This window comes from Lynx rufus, unplaced genomic scaffold (assembly GCF_022079265.1).
Source record: "Lynx rufus isolate CCGP_SWC_20201006 ecotype Redwood Valley unplaced genomic scaffold, mLynRuf1.p SCAF_2, whole genome shotgun sequence".
In the NCBI taxonomy this organism is placed as follows: Eukaryota; Metazoa; Chordata; class Mammalia; order Carnivora; family Felidae; genus Lynx; species Lynx rufus.
Window position 1 is genome coordinate 179110480 of NW_025814834.1, and position 10209 is coordinate 179120688.

The 10209-nt window shown below is 42.9% G+C and overlaps 1 pseudogene; it reads right to left on the bottom strand.

The window, feature by feature from the left end:
- Window positions 1-4434: 4434 nt before the first annotated feature.
- Window positions 4435-7642, bottom strand: LOC124514353 (40S ribosomal protein S15a-like; annotated as a pseudogene).
- Window positions 7643-10209: the final 2567 nt, after the last annotated feature.

The window sequence follows — 10209 nt, forward strand, 5'->3', positions numbered from 1 at the left end:
TAAAAGTGATAATTAGAACACTCCATATGTTTGGAAAGTAAGAACTACACTTTTAAATAGCCCACAGGTCAAAGAAGAAACCACATGGGTGGGAAAAATTATTTTAAATGGGCAATAATAAAAATACATGTTGAACTTATGAGATACAGCTAATGCTATGCTTGGAGGGAAACCTATACCCTTAAATGCATATAGCAGAAAAGAAGAAAGACTGAAATGAGTGAGTTAAGTACCATCTCAAGAAGCTAGAAAGTGAACTTAATCACGTTAGTCTTTACCATTCCTATACCTTTTCAGTGCATGTGTGGAAATGTATTATAATTTCCAATTCACTAGCTCTCACTGGAAACTGAAATCTGTGAGTTCCTTGGGTTCAGGGGTGATATCTCATTTTTTATAACCCCAGTGCCTATATTAAGTGCCTGGCATGTGGTTGATACTTGTTTGAACTGAACTGGGTTCATCATCAGTGCCTTTGGGCTTTTAGAAATCCAGAGTCTCAGACTCAAGCACTTGCAAAAGCCAGACAGGTGATGTGATGAGCGAGGCAGACCAGAGAGCACGCGCCCCATCTGGAGGGAGGACCGTGGCTGCTTGGCCCTAGTTGGTTGTCGCTGTGGGAGAATGTTGGCCTGAGAGGACTAGATCTCTCCATTTGTTGTTTATAAGAAGGCAGAAATTCAGATTTTGATGTGAAATCTCCATTTTTAAAGTGCTGGAAACTAATTTAAAAAATTGGGCAAGTGCCAAACCAAACGACATGGCCCTTTGGCTGCCAGTTTTCAACCTCTGTTTTATTTCACACCTTAAACAGTAGGAATGTGTTTCATGTCTAAATGTCCCAGGCCACAGACTCTTAAGTAGCCTCTTCCATCAAGTGTATTTCTGACTGAACAGAAGGGACATGGCGGCTTCCTAATTGGATTTCTGGGTCATATCTGTAAGAAGTTTGCAGGGTTCTTTAAAGCCTTCTTTGTAGTTGGCTGTTTACCCCAGCTGAATCAGACGTGTATTCATTCCCAAAGACTTTTTTTCCCTCCTTTTGTTGTAATATTCTTAATGATGCATTCTGACTTTTTCACTCTGTTTTCTACACATTTGTCACCACTTCTGCTTTTGGATCTTCATGCTGGAAAATCTGAGGCTTACATGGAAGATTGATTTTTAATGCCCCTTGCGTTGTTTTTCAGCTGTAACATTTGCATGCAATTATGACATTTTAAAAATAGGAGACCACGGGGTTTGAAAAAAAGATTCTTCTGGGCAGATGAGCAAATGGAAAGGCCGGCCTTTAATTTTGTTAACATCCCAATTACATCGTGGTAACCCTTGTGACGATTTCTGTCCCTTGTAATGCAACACCTGGTTTTTGTTCCAGGGACAGGGACCAAGCCTCGCTGACTCAACCCTTGCTCAATCATGAAAGAGTTGGCTGGAAAGCTCTGGTTTTCCACTGACCAGCAGAGGTCACTATTTCAAAGTTGTTAAAGGAGAGATGTCTGCAGTCCACACCACTTCTCATTTGTTTAGGGGGGAGATTTTATTCATAGTACTGGTGGAGATTTATTTTTTTCTGTATTTTCTAAATGTTCTTTTAAAATCGATTGTTTTAGTATCTTACATTTGAAAGTGCTGATGGCTTGAGTGGGATTCTGTAGATAGATGCTCATAGAGCAATAACTGCTACCATTTATTGAGCATCTGCTGGGTGCTGGACAACAGGTTCCGTACTCCATACAAATTATCTTTAATAGCCATTTATCTGTCAGGGTTATGTCGTTTACCTCAGTTTTCTAGGAGAGGAGGCTGAGGCGAGAAATGACACGATTTGCCCAAGGACACACAACTCATAGAGATGGGATTCAGATGCATGGAGATCTGTCTTCAAAGCCAGGCTCTTAATTTTCTTGGGAGCTGTACTTCCCACCCCACCCCTCCACTCCCCCCCGCCCCAGGAAGGAATATGTTATCATCTTGAAGAAACAATCCCCAAGAATGTGTGAGAGGAGTATGTATTTTTGAAGCAAAACCTTAGAAATAGCTTGCAATTTTTCCTTTGCAAATTTCAGCCTGTGATTTTCTTGCAGAATCTAGACTTTACTCCTTGTCTTCTTTGAAACGGAACTGTGATGCTCTGTCAGGCTTTGCTCCTTCTCCTCGTGAAAATGGAACATTGTCTCCAAATATGTCTCAAGCTTAAGACTTATTTAGTTGAATCAAGTTTAGTAAAGAGAATTCTTATTTCAATGTACAAGTCCAGTGGAAAACCTCCTAACTTTGGACAGAAGTACTGTTTGTGAATGAAAAGATAAATCTGTTTTAGTGGACTTTTATTTATTCGTGTTTTAAAACATGAATAAGTCACCAGGATTTTCCACAAAGCTAGACAGTTATGAGAGGACAGCTGTGTCCATCACCAGATAATGAGTGGTCAGTTTGCCCCACCTCGTTCTCACTGAAGAGGTCATGTGAGAACAGTAAGAAAAGCTTTGTATCTTTTGGGCTGCTATAAAAGGACACTGGGTTCTGGAGTCAGCCTTACAAATTGGCCTGGTATACTGAAGTCCATCATTCTTATTTCAAAAATTGTAATGTTTTTGTGGTTGCTATTAACTATGATAATAATAACAATTATTGTTATTATTAGGACAGAAGACCATATTACCCTTTTAGATCTTCTTAAATAATAAGATGGAACTGGCTTATTCTCTTTGTCAGCAAATATTAGACACGTTTTCATACGGATAGCAAGTAGCTTAGAGTAGGCAAACTGAGGCTGTAGTTGGAGGAGATAGGCAATGAATATAAACCAACGTCACGTGATGGTGAGTATTCTGAAAAGCAAGTAGATAAAGCAAGTAGGTAGTAACCAGCAAAGTGCGTCCATTTTAGGTGGGGAGGTCAGGGAAGGCCTTCCTGGTAAAGTGATGTTTGGCCAGATAACTGGGAGAAAAGTCCCAGAAAGCAGGACCCCAATACCAGAGTGCGCTTGATAAGTTCAAGGGATAGCAAAGAGGGCAGAGTGGCTGGGCACAGTGGGGGGTGGCAGAGGTGAGGTCAGCGACATAGGAGAGGACCAATCCATGTCCGGACTGGTAGGCTACAATAAGGACTTTGCTTTTACTCTGAGTCAGAGGCAACCATTGGAAAGTTCTGAGCAAAGGAGTAACTTGGGCCCACTTATGTTTTTTCAAAATTCAGTCTGTTCTGTGGAAAGTAGACTGGGGAGAGGGGGTGGCTGGTAAGAATGAAAGCAGGGAGACTACTTAAGAGGCTACTATATTGTCTGGTTCTGTTTCCTGACAAATACAGTGATGTGCTGAAAGCGAACTAAAGTTTTTATGGGAGAGCAGTTGCCCAGTAATGAGAGTGAGGAAGGGGTATAACTTAGTGGCCTGGTAATTGCGGCAACGTGGCTTCCAGAAACCACCATTAAGGATGAGGGATGCCTTGGGCCACCCAGGGGAAGTTCCAAAGTTGAAAACTGCAACTTCCAAATGCTTGACCTCTCCCTTCCCTTCCATCTCTGTCGCCCCCATCACCCGGGCCTGTCAGGTTAACTTCCTAAATAAAGCTGCATTTAGCCACTTCTGTCCATGCCCACCAACCCTGGCCACCTGAGTCCAGGCTCCCCAGCATTGCTCTTTGGGACTAGGCCTGATGATCCTGACAGCATCTGCACTTGCCTCTTTCTCAATACACTTTCTACACAACAGGTAGAATGGTATTTTCAGAACAGGTCTGATTATGTCAGTCTCCAGCCTAAAATTCTTCATCAATTTTGGATCCAGCCCTTTCCCTTCCCTGGCCTCATCTGGGGCCTCCCCTCCCCTCACTCACTGGCTTCCATTCACACTGCCCTTCTTTTGCTGCCTGGAAGGGATCTTCGTTCCTCTCATCTCAGGGCTTTTTGCACATGCTCGGCCATCTGCTGGAAAGCTCTTCCTCAGCTCTGAGACCAGCGACTTTGTTTCCTCCAAGATTCCATCTGAATCATCACCTCCTCAGGGAAGCCTTCTGTGACCCTTTAGACTTCATCAAGCCCCCAACACCCCTGCCTACTTCACAGCCTCTCATCACATGGGGCATTTCTCCTTCAGGACCTTATATCTTTGTTCAGTTGTATGATTCACGTACGTGCATGGATTTGTATGATTAGTTGAATACTTTCTGTCCACTACCAGTTGGAAGCTCCATGAGTCTCTGGCTCCTTAGAACAGATCGTGGGCATGGTAGGTGCTCAGTCAATATTGTTGGATCAAGATGGATGGGAATGTGCATACACTACCTCTGATCTCTCAGAATGAGTTTCTGGAGGGTCTTCACATCCTTTGGCAACTCCTTAATTCACTCTATTAACTTATGCATCTATTCAGCCATAATTCACTGAGTGTGCATGGACACCAGGCACATACCAGGTGCTCAGTACCAGGGCTAGAGTGGCACATAGAACAATTCCTGCCCCCAAAGAGCTGGGGACACTCAGAAGGCTTTCAGCCAGGAGAGCAACATGGTGGGATTAGTAATTTAGAAAGACCACTCTGGCTGCAGGGAGGAGGTTGGATTGCAGAGGCCAGGCAGGAGACCCAGATGGGAAGCTGGTCCAGTGATACAGACTAGAGATGATGAGGCCTGGTGAAGGCCACAGTGTGGAGATGGAGAGAAGGAGCACTTACAGGAAGTACAGGGGAGGTAGGAATTACAGGCCTTGGAGTCTAGATGTGGGTGGAGGGAGAGAAGGAGCCTGGGATAACCCCTAGGATCCCAGCTTGATGGTGCCATCATTCATGTAAGAGAAAACAGGAGGAGAGGAGAAAGGAGAAGGAGGGGGTGGGGAGAAACTTGACTTCTCAAGCCATTTATCAGTTTCTATTTGTAGAGAGAGTTTGATGAGCCTAAGGCGTCATTTAGAAGAGACTCCACTTTTAGGAATAACCAACTTGACTCTGTTTTTAATTTACATACAGTAAAATTCACTGTGTACAGATCTAAGGGCTTTGATAAATGCATAGAGTCGTGTAAACACTGCCACAATCAAGACACAGAACAGTTCTATCGTGGCCCTTCCTCCCCCAAATTGCCTCATTTCTTGTAGTCAGATCTTTTCTAACCCTTAACTCCTGGAAATTGTTGATCTGTTCTTTATAATTTTGCCTTTTCCAGAATGTTACATCAATGGAATCATACAGTATGTAGTTTTTTGAGTCTGGCTTCTTCTTTTTTTTTTTTTTTTTTTAAGGTTTATTTATTCATTTTGAGAGTGTGGGGCGGGGAATGAGTGGGGGAGAGGCAGAGAGAGGGAGGAGAGAGAGAGAGAATCCCAAGCAGGCTCCTCACTGTCAGTGCAGAGCCTGATGCAGGGCTGGAACTCATGAACCGTGAGTCTGGATCATGACCTGAGCCAAAATCAAGAGTCAGCTTCAACCTACTGAGCCACCCTAGGCACCCTGAGTCTGGCTTCTTTTACTCAGCATGATACATCTGATTCATCCATGTTGTTATGTATGTCAATAATCAACTTTATGTTACTGTTGAATAGTATTTCATTCTGTGCATTTACCATGGTTTATCTGCTCTGCAGTTGAGGAACATTTGGTTTTCTATTTTTGAGGATTACAAACAATGTTCCTAAAAAACCTTTGTGTACAGGTTTTTGTGTAAACCTAGATTTTCATTTCATACCGGGAAGGAGGTTGCTGGCTTGTATGAGTTGTATGGCAAGTATTATGTTTAACTTTGTAAGAAAATATCAAACTTTTCCAAAGTGGTTGTGCCTTTTTGCATTTCTACCAGCAATTTATGTGAGTTTCACTTGCTTCACATCCTTGCCAGCGTTTGATATTTTTAAAATTTTATTTTTAAATTTAAAATTATAACCATTCTAATAGATGTGTAATGGTATTGCAGTGTGTTTATCATTTGCATTCCCTCATGACTAATGATGATGAACATCTTTTTATGTACTTATTTTGCATATTTTCTTTGGTGAAGTATCTGTTCAGATCTTTTGCCCATTTAAAACCGTTGGTTGTTTTCTTTTTCTTAAGTTGTAAGAGTTCTTCAGAAATTCTGAATGCAAGTCATTAGTTGGATATATGATTTGCAAATATTTTCTCCCTGTTTGTGGCTTGTCCTTTCATTCTCTTAATAGTGGCTTTTGAAGAGCAAAAATTTTAATTTTTTATCAAGTCCAATTTAACATTTTTTACTTTATGGATTGTGCTTTTGGCATCATATCTAATTACTCTTCACCTAATCTGAAGTCACAAGTATTTTCTTCTCTATTTTCTTCCAGAAGTTGCAGCTTTGCATTTTGATCCATTTTGAGTTAATCTTTTATAGCGTGTGATGTATAGGCTGAGGTTTTTTTTTTTTGTATATGTATATTCAGGTGCTCCAGCACTATTTGTTGAAAGACTGTCCTTTCTCCACTCAATTGTTTTGTACTTTTGACAAAATCTCTTCGCCATATGTGGGTTCCATAGAATATGGAATATTCTGTTCCATTAATCTATGTGAATATCCTTTTGCCAGTATCACACTGCCTTGATTTTTTAAAATATAATTTATTGTCACACTGTCTTGATTATTATAGCTTTATGTTGAGTTTTAAAATCAGGTAGTGAGTCCTTCATCTTTTTCTTTTTCATAACTGTGGCCATTCTAATTCCTTTGGCTTTCCAAGTAGGTTTTTCAAACCAGCTTGTTGCTTTCTATTAAAAACAACAACAACAACAACAACAACAACAACAAACTCCTGCTGGCATTTTGATTGAAGTTGTGCTGAATTTATAGATTAATCTAGGGAGAATGGACATCTTAATAATATTTAATCTTCCAAATGATGAATAAAGTATACCTCTTTTGTTTACTTAGATCTACTTTGATTTCTTTAATCAGAGTTTTGTAGTTTTCAGCATATATATTCTGCACTTATTTGTTAGATTTATATCTGACTATATCTTTTTAAAAAAATTTTTTTACTGTTTACTTATTTTTGAAGGAGAGAGAGACAGAGCATGAGCCTGTAAGGGGCAGACACCCACACCCACACCCACACACACACAGAATCTGAAGTATGCTCCAGGCTCTGAGCTGTCAGCACAGAGCCTGACGCAGGGCTTGAACTCACCAACTGAGATCATGACCTGAGCCAAAGCTGGACGCTCAACCAACTGAGGTTTTTTTTTTTTTTTTTTTTTTTTTTTTTTTGTCCATTGAGGCATTTTATTTGCATGTATGTATTCCATCCCTAGAAAAAAAATCCCAGGATTTTTTTCCCCTCCTGTGTGTTTTCATCTTGCTTCTTCATGGTTCATGATGCCAGCTGAGGTTGTCAGTACAATGAAACCAAGCTGGTGACACGGGAACAGATTATTCTGCCATTTTTCTAGATCTTTAAGTTGTACAGCAAACCTGGGGCTGATCACTCCACACTTGTTTAACCTGCCTGTGAGGTTCACAACAATTTTCCCAGCTCTGTGATCATCAGTGATTTCCAATTTGCCAATGTAACCGTGCTCCATCATCACAGTTAGAAACCGGATGATGACTTTGGAGCATGGCCTAATAAGGCCCTGGCGTTTGTCTCTCCTGTCACATTAATGCTCTTGAGAGCATCTGCCAGGATGTTCATGCGCACTGTTATGGTGACATCGGAAGATGGGGAAAAGAGAATGGGCAAAATTAAAAAAAAATTTCTAGTGGTTTATTGCTAGTATATATAAACGTGATGGATTTTTCTATATTAACCTTGTATCCTGCAACCTTGATAAACTCATCATTTATTAGCTCTAGGAGGGTTTTTGGGATAGTTTCCATGGGATTTTATACATTGATGATAATGTTGCCTGCCAATAGAGAATATTAGTTCTTACTTTCCAACTTGCGTGTGTCAATTTTTTTTCCCCTTGCCTTACTGCACTTGCTTAGGACCTCCAGTGTGATTGCTGAATAGGAATAGTGAAAGCAGATATCCTTATTTGTTCTTAATCTTAGGGGAAAATCATTCATCTTTTACCACTAAGTATAGTGTAAATGTGTGATGGTAGGTTTTGTTTTTGTAGATGCCCTTTTTCTAGTTAAGAAAGTTCCTTCCTATTCCTACTTTCAGTTGGTTCTTATTCTCCCTAATCATATTTGAGATTTTATCTAGAACATCTTTATTGGTCCTTTATGACTGTGTTCCATATTAGGATTCTTCAGGGGGTTTTCTTTGTTCTAAAAAAGAGCATCTTTGGGACGCCTGGGTGGCTCAGTCAGTTGAGCGTCCAACTCTTGATTTCAGCACAGGTCATGATCCCAAGGTGGTGAGATCAAGCTCCGCGTCAGGCTCCACACTGAGCATGGAGCTTACTTGGGACAATCCCAACTAGCAACAATCCCTGACTCCAAATCCCTGGACAAAGGCAACACCTTGAGATGCCCTATACAACCCTTGGCCCTTGACCTATGTGTCACAGACAGGTTGGTTGACATCCTATACCTAATAGAGGCAACTGGCTGGCATGGAAGTGAGGAAGGCTGGATGCTGGTGCCACACCCAGTCAATCCTCTCTCCTTTGAATGTGGGGGTGGGTCTAACTAAATCTCCAAGGTCCTTCTTAGCGCTATTGCTCTCTAATTGTAAGATGCTATATTTAGTCAATTACAGGAAAATCAGATTTTGGAATTCTAGGATTCTAAAATCCTGGTTTCCCAAGATTCCAGGGATGCTGCTTGAGGTCTCTTACTCTGTGCAGAATCCTCTATTGTAAGACCTGACTTGTGTCATAGGGAGGGGTTCCATATATATTTTTCAACTTGAGAGCAGGGCCAAAGAGGTCAGACCACTCCCTTCAGAGAGTGTGAAGCCAGACAGGTCCCTTGAAGCCTGCCTAGGTCCCTAGCAAACAGTGCAGAGGGGGTGGACTGAGAAGAAATGCAGAGACCACCTCAGGGGCCCCACTGGGCCCTTCCAGTAGCCCTGGCAAATAGTCCAGTCCAGCTGAACAGCCCGGTTTTGTACAGGAGGAAACTGAAATTCAGAGAAGGGAACTGAGCCACTGCTACCGGTCACCCTGAAGTCCTGTTTGTGCGGTGTTCTTTCTATACATTGGACAGGGATCCCTGAGACACTACTGTCTGTGAGGAGCCCGGAATGCAGGCGAACCGGGTTCCAGGCCCGGAAGGGACTTAGAGGAATGCGTCTAAGCCTTTACAAGTCTGTGAAGATCTGGGAGCTTGCTAAAAATCTGGGCGCTGGGGCTCTGTCCCCAGACAGATTTACAGATTTAATTAGAAAATATCGAGGCACCTGATGGCTTAGTCGGTTGAGCCACCCACTCTTGATTTTGGCTTAGGTCATGATCTGGAGGTTCGTGGGACTGAGTGCTGCCTCCAGGTCTGTGCTGACTGCACAGAGCCTGCTTGGGATTCTCCCTGTTCCTGCTCTCTCTCTCTCTCAAAACAAATAAATAAACATTGTGTTTTGAAAAAGAAAATATTGACCTGGGCATCTGTTTCTGTTTGTCTTTTTTTTTTTGTTTTTTAAACAAACATCTTTACCTTTCTAATTTTTTTAAGTAAGCTCTACGCCCAAAGTGGGGCTGGAACTCACCATTCTGAGATCAAGAGTCACATGCTGTACTGACCGTGCCAGCCAGGCGCTCCTGTTTTTGTTTGTCTTTTAACTTTGGAGTTTGAGACCCTCTAGCCTGGACTCTAGGGTGAAAAACACCACAGAAACGAAAACGTTAAGAAAAGTGGACTGAGATCCCTGAGTTTGCGTCCCAAGGTTGCCGCTGACTGGCTTATGAAATGCGTGCAAGCGAGCCGCTTGGATCCTGCAAGAAAACTTTTAAAGCACTTTTCACATCTGTTACCTCCGCGTGTAGGTTTCGCCGGTCCCATTTGGTGAGGAGAAAACTGACCTCGGAGGAGGGAAGGGTCCTGCCTCAGTCGCTGGGACAGGCGGGGACACAGCCTGGCTCTCCTGACGCCCAGTGCACTCCGCCGCCCGGCCAGTCCAGCTCGGACGACAGAGCCCAGCCTCTCCCTCCTGCGGCGCCGCCCTGCCCGGCGAGGCGGCCGGAGGGCAGCGGGCAGCGCAGGGCTCCGGCAGCCGCCGCCTGTCAAACCCTCCGCCCAGCCCCGCGCCGGGCCCTGCCCAGGCCCCCCAGGCAAGGAGGCCCCGCCCTCGCGCCGCGATTGGTCTCCGCGAGGCAGCCG